Genomic DNA, 10,561 nt, shown 5'->3' with positions numbered 1-10,561 from the left:
TGGTAGTTTGAATGTTTCTAGGAATTTGTCCATTACTTTGAGATTGCCCAGTTAGATGTCATATAATTTTTCATAATATTCTCTTATAATTATTTATATTTCTATGGTATTGGCTGTTATCTCTCCTCTTTCATTTGTGATTTTATTTATTTGAGTCCTTTCAATTTTCTTTTTGATAAGCCTGGCTAGAAGTTTACCAATTTTATTAATTCTTTCAAAGAATCAGATCTTCATTTTGTTGATCTGTTCTACTTTTTTTATTTTTTTTGTTTCTTTCTATATCATTTACTTTTGCTCTAATATTTATTATTTCCCTTCTTCTGTTGACTCTAGGCTTTATTTTCTGTTATTTTTCTAGCTCCTTTAGGTGTAAGGTTAGGTTGTGTATTTGAGACGTTTCTTGCTTCTTGAGTTAGGCCTGTATTGCTATATACTTCCCCTTAGGATTGCCTTTCCTGCATTCCAAATGTTTTGAACTGAAATGATACCATTTTTGAATAAAACAATTGTTCATGATTTTGAAAGGAGGGAAAATTCTCTTGCATGTTTTAATGTAAACATAAATAAAAGTAATAGGCTTGCTAAACATATTATAATACACTGTTCCAGTGTATCTCTAGGGAGTTGGGTTAGCAGGAGAAAAACTAGGTCTGATTTGATATCATTCTTACTTGTGGGGATGATGGGTCTGTTTTTGACTCAGATGACTATAGCCATTGTAATACAATTAAGTTCCTTGGGAATTGTCCCTTAGGTTTGGGAGAATGTTTGTAAGTACTAGGAAAATGTTATTATACTTTGGCACTAATAGCTAGAATGTCTAGAACCTTAACTATTCCCTGGAGAAAACTGTTATCATATTCTCTCTGATGAGTTTTTATTAATTCATGAGTTTTTATTTTCATGTACCTTTTCCACACTTCTTATCCTACCTAAAATGCCTTACTTTACCTCCTAATATGTCTCCAAGACAGCTTTGGATCCATCTTTTTTTAAAACATATTTTCTTATTAATCTCCCTTGACTGCCCTAAGCAATCACATTTACCTTTAAATTTATGGCACATTATACATTGCTATATTCATGCAGAAATTCTGTCTCCTCAATATGTTGGTAAAGCACGATAGACAGGGACATTGACTTATACTGCTTTGACGCCTCAGTGTATAACAATGCATTCTCCATGGATCTATTAAATTGTTTAATAAATGTTTTGTATTGATAATGAAGTCCTTAAAGAAGCATCAATGAAGTCATCAAACAAGAAACTTGCCCCCAAGGGATGAAATGTTTATACCTAGGAGTTTTCATGACATTTAGCTTAATGAGAGCTTATATAATTTTCAACCACACAATCAACTCCATTTGAATTGGCTTAGCTCTTGAATACCATATAATTTGGAGGCAGTCAGTATTACCTGCAAGTGTCTGAACACTTGCCAAGTGACTGGTCATCCAAGTAAAGTTGCCTACAGTTTCTCCTCTGTACTCTCTTATGTAGAAGTAAATTAGAGCTTTGCCGTAACTAATTCTATACATCAGGTAAGAAGCCAAGAGCCAGATACAAGTCATTGTCTCATCTGAAGAAAAATCCTATCCTAATGGTAAGTATTTAAATTTATGGTCTTCCCTTACTGTCTTACCTCTTTTCCACTTCTTTTATCTTTTCTTCCCTTTTTCATTATCCTTCTTTCTGAACTCTTATTCACTTCATTTTGCATTTCACTTTGTGATTCTCTTCCTGTTTTCAGAACTGTAACCAGAAGAAACACTGAATCTGTTTGATTCTGTTCAAGTCAGGTTTACTACACAATCAGATGAATTTAATGAATGGCATAGGAGGTGGTAAAATGAAGAGGCGGAATAAAGACAAAACAGACTACACTGACTTACAGAAATAAAAATCAGATAGGACCAAGAAAGAATGTTGATTACCTGAGCAGATGTGGCAAAGGCCAAACCATTGAAGAGCTCTGGTTGTTCTACTGAATGACTTTCAGGATTATCTCCAACCTAAAGCTGGATTTCTGTTTTCACCCATCATAAGTATTTATATATCTATCATCTAGCTTCTCTGTTGCATTCATGGCCAGTTCCTTGAGGCAATGATATTTATATAATCATCAGGCTGAGTATAAGTATTATGACATTTTAGTTCTTACATATTGAGAAAAGAGGAAATATTGTTTTCACCTACATGTTCATTTCTTCATCTCATTACCATAAATATACCTAAGTCAAAATATAAAGATAATTTATGAGATAGTTTTTTATTTCATCAGATTTGTAGAAAATCATTATCATTTCTCAAAAGCAAAGTAAGAGCTTTTATTAGAGTTTATCTTACATTAATCATTTCAAACAATGTCCCATTAGTATATATAATTAATAGCAAATACTAATATTTTGACATTGTTATTTTAATATTTTACAATTGATATCTTTACATAATTTTTCTTGATATTTTTACCAGAACAGAAGCATAATAGGAGGTAATGATGGAAAACCGTACAACTGTGACAGTATTTATCTTAGCAGGATTGACAGAGGACCCAAAGGTGAAGATTGTGCTATTCGTCTTCCTGCTTCTCACCTACTTGCTAAGCATCTCAGGCAACTTAATTATCATTACCCTTACTTTGCTGGGTTCTCATCGCAAGACCCCTATGTATTTCTTTCTTCAAAAATTTTCCTTCTTAGAAATTTCTTATATAACTGTGTATTTACAAATTGCTTGTAAGCATGGCAACTGGGGACAAAACCATTTCCTATAACTGTTGTGCAGCTCAGTTATTTTTTGCCTTCCTTCTTGGAGCATCCGAATTTTATCTCCTGGTTGTCATGTCCTATGATCGTTATGTTGCCATCTGTAAGCCCCTGCATTATACAACCATCATGAGCAGCAAAATCTGTATCCAGCTGATCCTAAGCTCTTGGATCACTGGTTCCCTCGTAATCTTTCCAGGACTCATTTTAGTCCACAGAAGCCTGGACTTCTGTGACTCCAATATCATTGATCATTTCTACTGTGACACTGCTCCCCTTCTGCAGATCTCCTGCAGAGATACACATGTGTTGGAAATTATGAGTTTCGTCTTAGCTTTGGTGACTCTGCTGGTCACCTTGGCATTACTGATTCTACCATACACATATATTGCCTGACAATTTTAAAAATCCCTTCTGCCAACCAGAGAAAAAAGGCTTTCTCCACTTGTTCTTCTCACATGATTGTCATCTCCCTCTCATATGGCAGCTGCATCTTCATGTACATTAAACCCTCGGTCAAACAGAGGATATCCTTAATGAAGGGAGTAGCAACTCTCAATACCTCAGTCGCACCACTTTTGAACCCTTTTATTTGCACTCTAAGGAACCAACGGGTGAAGCAAGCATTTAAGAACTTGCTACAAAGAGTCCTGTCTTTATCCAAGTAGAATCATGAGGTTTATAAGGAAATTTATAAGGCAATCTGCAAAGGAAGTGTTTAGATTGGGTCCCAATGTCACTATTGCATCATCCAATATATAATCATACTTGTTCTTTCACTTATTTCTGAAGTATCATGATGTTTACATTGGCTCTTTTTTCTCAATATATGCCTTCCTGTTCAAAATACTGACACTTTATTTTTCTGTTCCATTGTAAGCATTCTCAAATTTGACCCTTTCCTCTCCTCTTCTTCCACTTAATTGTAGCAAATATATGAAAGATTGTTTTCATCAACTTTATGCGTTAGATCATGGAGACTTAATTATTTCCATGCATGTGCAGTATATTTTGTCCTTATATTTGATTTTCTGTAAACTCTTGATAAATTCAAAACAACTAAATGATGTGTCTTCCTTGGGATTTTTCCTTTGTTTGGCTTTTTATGTCTTGATATTCATTCTCTACTGTTTTTTTAAAAAATTTTTTTTTAACGTTTATTTATTTTTGAGACAGAGAGAGACAGAGCATGAACGGGGGGGAGGCGGTGGTCAGAGAGAGGGAGACACAGAATCTGAAGCAGGCTCCAGGCTCTGAGCTGTCAGCACAGAGCCCAACGCAGGGCTTGAACTCACGGACTGCGAGATCATGACCTGAGCCGAAGTCGGCCGCCCAACCGACGGAGCCACCCAGGCACCCCATTCTCTACTGTTTTTAAATAAATATATTTAAGAGTAGAAATTGAGATTAAAATGCCAATTTGAGAATTTAAAAAGAAATCCCACTAGGCTAGTGTAATAAAAAATATGGTATATATATTTCATACTACATTTTATTCTATATAATAAGTAAATACTGACTCATGTAAGTGTACTTAATCTGGGTAACTTTGATTAAGAATAAAATGCTGCCTAGACAGATCACATTTGATACTTTAACAGCTATTCCTTATTCGTGTTATAATTGTTTTCCTTAGAGTCTACATTTATAATGTAATAATAACCAGGTATTTTATTCTGTGATGTTTTTAAGGCTAATTTGAAAGTATAAAATAAGTATAAGTATACTATCCATATTAAAAAATGAAACAAAACAAAATTTATAGCATAAATTATTCTGATTTTATCTTGTGAAAAAATGATCTTCTAAGAGGTACAATAAGTTACTCCTGGTCACATGACTAGTAAGAAAGATAGAATTGAAATCATTTCTGCTTGATTCCAGAGGCTATGTCTATGGTACCAGCACTTCACAATCAGTTTGTGGCAAAGAGTCGTTTACACGTATACCAAAATGATTATGGCTTCAGTTTTGGGGTTGGATGTAGAGGTGCAATAAGAGACTCTCAAGCTGGTTATGTTGGCTGGTATTGTAGTATACTGTAGTGTCTTATTTTATATATGTGACATGCCACTTAAAAATCTAGAAAGCTTTGTAATATAGCAATTATGTACTTATAGGGTGCTTCTTACAGTTTTACTATATGACCTGCTGTCGAGTCATAGAGTCAAATTGTCCTGAAGTAGATCATTGCTTTTGTATGCCCAAGATAATCTCTCTCTCTCCCACTCAGTCTCTATCTCTGTCTCTATTTCTCTCATGCACACGTGCATACACACACACACACAAACATACTTATCTCTATATCTAACTCAATAATTTCTTTTTTTTTCTTTTGGTAGGATGATTTCCATAATTTGTGTATGAGTCCATAAACCACAGTTAGCCAATCAAGGCATTGGACTCTCTGATTAGCTCAAGGTTACACTTCTATCCTAGGCTTTACAGATGACCATATTCTCTCTACAAACAACTAAATTACTGTTAGGCATGAGACCAAAGTCAGTTCAGTAAAATACAATTTAATAAATTTTTGTAAATATTAGAATATTCTTTACTGTATGTTTACAGCTATAAAAAATAAATACAGAACTTTCAGGGATCCATTAAATAGAACATGTATACCTCACTATGAAGCCAGAGTAAAGAAAGGCAGAACCAAAAAGGAAAAAAAAAATAAGAGAGTATGAATACCAATAACTTCATTTTTTTCATTTTCAGTAACCAAAAATAACAAAAGCTAGCATCCTGTGGAATTTCAGGTTGGATTTTCTATACTCATAACCAAGATGAGTCTTTTTAATTGTTGTATCTGCTAAATGTTCTCTCTACTCCACTGTGTATCTCTTGGCCGTTGGTGGCTTTGTCCTCAGGTATTAAGCAAGAGAAAATGAAAACCAAGAAGAATTTCATTCCCTATATTTTTTATCTATTAGGTTTTTACTTAATGTTTATCTGAATACCACCAGGCCAAGTATTTCTAGAAATTTGTCCCAGAAAAGTACAAGTTTTTAAATGTGTTAATTTTAAAGCAGTTTTAGGTTTACAACAAAATTGAAAAGAAGGTATAGAGATTTCCCATATAACCATGGACCTCAAACATGCATAGCCTCCCCCATTTACAATATCCCTCAGCAGGGTGATATGTTTCTTATAATTGGTGAACCTACATTAACACAGCATAGTTACCTAAAGTCCATAGTTTACATTAAGGTTTACTCTTGGTGAATCTACATTCTATAGGTCTGGACAAGAGTATACTTACTGATAGATAGATATGTAGGTTGACAGATGATATAGATGGAAGATATATAGATATATAGGTGATATACATAGATATATAGATATAAATCCTTTGTACCCTGCCTATTCATCACTTCTCACCCCTCACTCCCCAAAAACTGCTTATTTTATTGTGATCATAGTTTTTCTTTTTGCAGAATGTTATATAGTTGGAATCATAAAATATGTAGCTTTTTCAGATTAGCTTCTTTCACTTAGTGACATGCACTTGGGTTTCCTTCATGTCTTTTCATGGTTTGATAGCTCATTTCTTTTTTAGGATTGAATAATATTCGATTTTCTAGATGCATCATAGTTTGCCCATTTACCTACTAAAGGGTATCTTAGCTGCTTCCAAGTTTGGGCAATTATGGATAAAGCTGCTATAAGGATCTGTGTGCAGGTTTTTGTGTGATCTATTTTGGTGAGTCAATACTGAGATGGGCGATTACTGGATCATATGGTAAGAGTGTTTAATTTGTAAGAAACCACCAAATGTCTTCCAAAGTTGCTGTACCATTTTGCATTCTATCAGCAAAAAAATGAAAGTTCCTGTTGCTTCACATCCTCATCACCTTTGCTGATTTAAGTGTTCTAGGGTTGGCCATTTTAATATGTGTGCAGTGGTTTCTCCTTGTTTTCATTTACATCTCCCTGATGATATATGATGTGGATCTTCTTTTCATGTGCTTATTTTCCATCTATGTATCATCTTTGGTGAGGTATCTGTTAAGATCTTTGGTCCAGTTTCTAATCTTGTTCATTTTCATTGTTTTTTAATATGAAATTTATTGTCAAATTGGTTTCCATAAAACACCCATTGCTCCTTCCAACAGGTGCCCTCCTCAATACCCATCACCCACCCCCCTCTCCCTGCCACTCCCCATCAACCCTCAGTTTATGCTGTTTTTAGAGTCTCTTATGGCTTGGCTCCCTCCCTCTCTAACTTTTTTTTTCCTTCCCCTCCCCCATGGTCTTCTGTTAAGTTTCTCAGGATCCACATACGAGTGAAAACATATCGTATCTATCTTTCTCTGTATGACTTATTTCATTTAGCATAATACTTATTTCCATCCGCATTGCTACGAAAGGCCATATTTCATACTTTCTCATTTCCAAGTAGTATTCCATTGTGTATATAAACCACAACTTCTTTATCCATTCATCAGTTGATGGACATTTAGGCTCTTTCCATAACTTGGCTATTGTTGAAAGTGCTGCTATAAATATTGGGGTACAAGTGCCCCTATGCATCAGCCCTCCTGTATCCCTTGGATAAATTCCTAGCAGTGCTATTCCTGGGTCACAGGGTAGATCTATTTTTAATTTTTTGAGGAACCTCCACACTGTTTCCCAGTGTGGCTGCACCAGTTTGCATTCCCACCAACAGTGCAAAAGGGTTCCCATTTCTCCACATCCTCACCAGCATCTATAGTCTCCTGATTTGTTCATTTTAGCCACACTGGCTGGCGTGAGGTGGTATCTGAGTGTGGTTTTGATTTGTATTTCCATGATGAGGAGTGACATTGAGCATCCTTTCATGTGCCTGTTGGCCATTTGGATGTCTTCCTTAGAAAAGAGTCTATACATGTTTTCTGCCCATTTCTTCACTGGATTACTTGTTTTTCGGGTGTGGAGTTCGGTGAGTTCTTTATAGATTTTGGATACTAGCCCTTTGTCCAATATGTCATTTACGAATATCTTTTCCCATTCCATCGTTTGCCTTTTAGTTTTGTTGATTGTTTCCTTTGCTGTGCAGAAGCTTTTTATCTTCATGAGGTTCCATAAGTTCATTTTTGCTTTTAATTCTCTTGCCTTTGGAGATGTGTCAAGTAAGAAATTGCTACGGCTGAGGTCAGACAGGTTTTTTCCCGCTTTCTCCTCTAGGGTTTTGATGGTTTCCTATCTCACATTCAGGTCCTTCATACATTTTGAGTTTCTTTTTGTGAGTGGTGTAAGAAAGTGGTCTAGTTTCATGCTTCTGCATGTTGCTGTCCAGTTCTCCCAGCACCATTTGTTAAAGAGGCTGTCTTTTTTCCATTGGATATTCTTTCCTGCTTTGTGAAAGATTGGTGGGCCATACTTTTGTGGGTCCAATTCTGGAGTTTCTATTCTATTCCATTGGTCTATGTGTCTGTTTTTATGCCAATACCATGCTATCTTGATGATTACAGCTTTGTAGTAGAGGCTAAAGTCTGGGATTGTGATACCTCCCGCTGTGGTCTTCTTCTTCAATATTACTTTGGCTATTCAGGGTCTTTTGTGGTTTCACACAAATTTTAGGATTGCTTGTTCTAGCTTTGAGAATAATGCTGGTGCAATTTTGATTGGGATTTCATTGAATGTGTAGATAGCTTTGGGTAGTATTGACATTTTGACAATATTTATTCTTCCAATCCATGAGTATGGATGTTTTTCCATTTCTTTGTATCTTCTTTGATTTCCTACATAAGCATTCTATAGTTTTCAGCATACAGATCTTTTACATCTTTGGTTAGGTTTATTCCTAGGTATTTTATGCTTCTTGGTGCAATTGTGAATGGGATCAGTTTATTTGTCTTTCTGTTGCTTCATTATTAGTGTATAAGAATGCAACTGATTTCTGTACATTGATTTTGTATCCTGCAACTTTGCTGAATTCATGTATCAGTTCTAGCAGACTTTTGGTGGAGTCTATTGGGTTTTCCATGTATAGTATCACGTCATCTGCAAAAAGTGAAAGCTTGACTTCATCTTTGCCAATTTTGATGCCTTTGATTTCCTTTTGTTGTCTGATTGCTGATGCTAGCACTTCCAACACTATGTTAAACAACAGCGGTGAGAGTGGACATCCCTGTCATGTTCCTGATCTCAGGGGGAAAGCTCTCAGTTTTTCCCATTGAGGATAATATTAGCTGTGGGCTTTTCATAAATGGCTTTATGATGTTTAAGTATGTTCCTTCTATCCCAACTTTCTCAGGGGTTTTTATTAAGAAAAGATGCTAAATTTTTCAAATGCTTTTTCTGCATCGATTGACAAGATCATAATGTTCTTTTCTTTTATTAATGTGATGTATCACATTGATTGATTTGTGAATGTTGAATGAGCCCTGCAGCCCAGGAATGAATCCCACTTGATCATGGTGAATAATTCTTTTTATATGTTGTTGAATTCGATTTGCTAGTATCTTATTGAGAATTTTTGCATCCATATTCATCAGGGATATTGGCCTGTAGTTCTCTTTTGTTGCTGGGTCTCTGTCTGGTTTATGAATCAAAGTAATGCTGGCTTCATAGAATGAGTCTTGAAGTTTTCCTTCCCTATTTTTTGTAACAGCTTGAGAAGGATAGGTATTATCTCTGCTTTAAATGTCTGGTAGAATTCCCCAGGGAAGCCATCTGGTCCTGGACTCTTATTTGTTGGGAGATTTTTGATAACTGATTCAAGTTCTTTGCTGGTTATGGGTCTGTTCAAGTTTTCTATTTCTTCCTGTTTGAGTTTTGGAAGTGTGTGAGTGCTTAGGAATTTGTCCATTTCTTCCAGGTTGTCCAGTTTGTTGGCATATAATTTTTCATAGTATTCCCTGGTAATTGCTTGTATTTCTGAGGGATTGGTTTTAATAATTCCATTTTCATTCATGATTTTATCTATTTGGGTACTCTCCCCCCCTTTTTTCTTTTTTTTTTGAGAAGCCTGGCTAGAGGTTTATCAATTTTGTCTATTTTTTCAAAACACCAACTCTTGGTCTCATTGATCTGCTCTACAGTCTTTTTAGATTCTATATTGTTTATTTCTGCTCTTATCTTTATTATTTCTCTTCTTCTGCCGGGTTTGGGGTGCCTTTGCTTTTCTGCTTCTATTTCCTTTAGGTGTGCTGTTAGATTTTGTATTTGGGATTTTTCTTGTTTCTTGAGATAGGCCTGGATTGCAATGTATTTTCCTCTCAGGACTGCCTTCGCTGCATCCCAAAGTGTTGGATTATTGTATTCTCATTTTCATTTGTTTCCATATATTTTTAAATTTCTTCTCTAATTGCCTGGCTGACCCATTCATTCTTTAGTAGGGTCTTCTTTAACCCCCATGCTTTGGGAGGTTTTCCAGACTTTTTCCTATGGTTGATTTCAAGCTTCATAGCATTGTGGTCTGCAAGTATGCATGGTATGATCTCAATTCTGTATACTTATGAAGGGCTGTTTTGTGACCCAGTATGTGATCTATCTTGGAGAACGTTCCATGTGCAGTTGAGAAGAAAGTGCCTTCTGTTGCTTTGGGATGCAGAGTTCTAAATATATCTGTCAAGTCCATCTGGTCCAATGGATCATTCAGGGCCCTTGTTTCTTTATTGATCCTATGTCTAGATGATCTATCCATTTCTGTAAGTGGAGTGTTAAAGGCCCCTGAAATTACCACATTCTTAATAAGGTTGCTTATGTTTGTGATTGTTTTATATATTTGGGGGCTCCCGTATTCGGCACATAGACATTTATAAATGTTAGCTCTTCCTGATGGATAGACCCTGTAATTATTATATAA

At 35.5% G+C, this 10,561-nt stretch overlaps 1 pseudogene; it reads left to right on the top strand.

The window, feature by feature from the left end:
• Positions 1–2,498: 2,498 nt before the first annotated feature.
• On the top strand, positions 2,499–3,434 carry LOC122223612 (annotated as a pseudogene).
• Positions 3,435–10,561: the final 7,127 nt, after the last annotated feature.

This window comes from Panthera leo, chromosome B4 (assembly GCF_018350215.1).
Source record: "Panthera leo isolate Ple1 chromosome B4, P.leo_Ple1_pat1.1, whole genome shotgun sequence".
Classification (NCBI taxonomy): Eukaryota; Metazoa; Chordata; class Mammalia; order Carnivora; family Felidae; genus Panthera; species Panthera leo.
This window is presented reverse-complemented; position numbering and strand designations above follow the sequence as displayed.